At 32.6% G+C, this 3,080-nt stretch overlaps 1 non-coding gene across 1 annotated transcript; it reads right to left on the reverse strand.

The window, feature by feature from the left end:
- Nucleotides 1-1,837: 1,837 nt before the first annotated feature.
- LOC127748008 (small nucleolar RNA R71) lies at nt 1,838-1,945 on the reverse strand. The gene has a single exon (XR_008009951.1). It is a non-coding gene; the product is annotated as a small nucleolar RNA R71 (small nucleolar RNA).
- Nucleotides 1,946-3,080: the final 1,135 nt, after the last annotated feature.

Below are 3,080 nucleotides of genomic sequence, written 5' to 3' on the forward strand. Positions count from 1 at the left end.
AAAAATATAATTTTCGAAAAAAAAATTTGAAAATCATAAAATTAAAATAATATTTTGTGTTTCTTGTTTGAGTCTAGAGTCAAATTTTAAGTTTAGTGTCAATTGCATGTTTTTAAAATTTATGCATTTTTTTTGAAAAATTCATGCATGGTGTTCTTCATGATCTTCAAGTTGTTCTTGACAAGTCTTCTTGTTTGATCTTTAAATTTTCTTGTTTTGTGTTTTTTGTTGTTTTTCATGTGCATTTTTGCATTCATAGTGTTTAAGCATTGAAAATTTCTAAGTTTGGTGTCTTGCATGTTTTCTTTTCTTGAAAATTTTTCAAAAATATGTTCTTGATTTTCATCATGATCGTTAAAGTGTTCTTGGTTCATCTTGACATTCATAGTGTTCTTGCATCCATTCTTTGTTTTGATCCAAAAAGAAAAGAGAAAAACACAAAATGCCGTTTTATTTTTTTATCTCTCCTCATTAAAAATTCAAAAATAAAAAATATATCTTTTCCTTATTTTGCTCATAATTTTCGAAAATTTGAGTTGACTTAATCAAAAATTTTTAAAACTTAGCTATTTCTTATAAGTCAAGTCAAATTTTCAAATTAAAAAAAAATCCTATCTTTTCAAAATCTTTTTCAAAAAAATCAAAATTTTTTCATTTTTCTTTTATGATTTTCGAAAATTTAAAATTATTTTTCAAAATCTTTTTCTTATCTTTATTTCAAAATTTCAAAAATTTCACTAACAATTAATGTGATTGATTAAAAAATTTGAAGTTTGTTACTTTCTTGTTAAGAAAGGTTCAATCTTTAAAGTCTAGAATCATATCTTTTAGTTTCTTGTTAGTCAAGTAATCAAATTTCAAATATAAAAATAAAATCTTTTCCAAAATATCTTTTTCAATCATTACTTTTCAAAATATCTTTTTTCAAATTATATCTTTTTCAAATCCAACTTCAAAATATCTTTTCTAACTTCTTATATTTTCAAAATTGAATTTCAAATCTTTTTCAACTAACTAATTGACTTTTTGTTTGTTTCTTATCTTTTTCAAAACCACCTAACTACTTTCTTCTCTCTAATTTTCGAAAATCATTTCCCTCTTTTTCAAAATTCTTTTTAATTAACTAATTGTTTTAAATTTTAATTTTAATTTTATTTCTTCTCTTAATTTTTGAAAATCACTAACCCTTTTTCAAAATTTATTTTCGAAATTCTCCCTCTTTCATCTCCCTCTATTTATTTATCTACTAACACTTCTCTTCCACTCAAGAATTCAAACCCACTATCTTCCCCCTTGTGTTTGGATTCTTAACTCTTTTCCTTCTTCTATTCTTTTCTTCTTCTACTAACATAAAGGAATTTTTTTACTGTGGTAAAGAGGATCCCTATTATTATTTTCTGTTCCCTTCTTTTTCATATGAGAAGGAGCAAGGACAAGAATATTCTTGTTGAAACAGATCCTGAACCTGAAAGGACTCTAAAGAGGAAACTAAGAAAAGCTAAATTACAACAATACAGAGACAACCTTACTGAAATTTTCGAAAAGGAAGAGGAGGTGGCAGCCAAAAATAATAATGCAAGGAGGATGCTTGGTGACTATACTACACCTACTTCCATCAGAAGATCCCTATTAGTTTTTAACTGAATTCTTGCAGATCTGTGAGACTGTTAAGACTAATGGAGTAGATCCTGAAGTCTACAGGCTCATGCTTTTCCCTTTTGCAGTAAGAGACAGGACTAGAACATGGTTGGACTCTCAACCTAAAGATAGCGTGGACTCTTGGGATAAGCTGGTCACGGCCTTCTTGGCTAAGTTCTTTCCTCCTCAAAAGCTGAGCAAGCTTAGAGTGGATGTTCAGACCTTCAAACAAAAAGATGGTGAATCCCTCTATGAAGCTTGGGAAAGATACAAGCAGATGACCAAAAGGTGTCCTTCTGACATGCTTTCAAAGTGGACCATTTTGGATATATTCTATTATGGTCTATCTGAGTTCTCTAAGATGTCACTGGACCATTCTGTAGGTGGATCTATTCACCTAAAGAAAACGCCTACAGAAGCTCAAGAACTCATTGACATAGTTGCAAATAACCAGTTCATGTACACTTCTGAGAGGAATTCTGTGAATAATGGTACGCCACAGAGGAAGGGAGTTCTTGAAATTGATGCTCTAAATGCCATATTGGCTCAGAACAAAATGTTGACTCAGCAAGTCAACATGATTTCTCAAAGTCTGAATGGATGGCAAAATGAATCCAACAATACTAAAGAGGCATCTTCTGAAGAAGAAGCTTATGATCTTGAGAACCCTGCAATAGCATAGGTAAATTACTTGGGTGAACCTTATGGAAATACCTATAATTCCTCATGGAGAAATCATCCAAATTTCTCATGGAAGGATCAACAAAAGCCTCAACAAGGCTTTAATAATGGTGGAAAAAATAGGCTTAGCAATAGCAAGCCTTTTCCATCATCTTCTCAGCAACAGACAGAGAATTCTGAGCAGAGTACCTCTAACTTAGCAAACATAGTCTCTGATCTGTCTAAGGCCACTTTAAGTTTCATGAGTGAAACAAGGTCCTCCATTAGAAATTTGGAGGCACAAGTGGGCCAGCTGAGTAAGAAAGTCACAAAAACTCCTCCTAGTACTCTCCCAAGCAATACTGAAGAGAATCCAAAAAGAGAGTGCAATGCCATTGACATAATCAACATGGCCGAACCTAGAGAGGGAGGAGAGGACTTGAATCCCAATGAGGAAGACCTCATGGGACGTCTCTCAAGAAAGAAGGAGTTCCTTATTGAGGACCCAAAGGAATCTGAAGGTCATATAGAGACCATAGAGATCCTAGTAAACCTACTCCTGCCATTCATGAGCTCTGAAGACTATTCTTCCTCTGAAGAGGATGAAGATGTAACTGGAGAGCAAGTTGCTCAATATCTAGGAGCCATCATGAAGCTGAATGCCAAGTTATTTAGTAATGAGACTTGGAAAGGTGAACCTCCCTTGCTCATTAGTGAACTAGATACATGGGTTCAGCAAACTTTACCTCAAAAGAAACAAGATCCTGGTAATTCTTAATACA

Source organism: Arachis duranensis, chromosome 5 (genome assembly GCF_000817695.3).
Source record: "Arachis duranensis cultivar V14167 chromosome 5, aradu.V14167.gnm2.J7QH, whole genome shotgun sequence".
In the NCBI taxonomy this organism is placed as follows: domain Eukaryota; kingdom Viridiplantae; phylum Streptophyta; class Magnoliopsida; order Fabales; family Fabaceae; genus Arachis; species Arachis duranensis.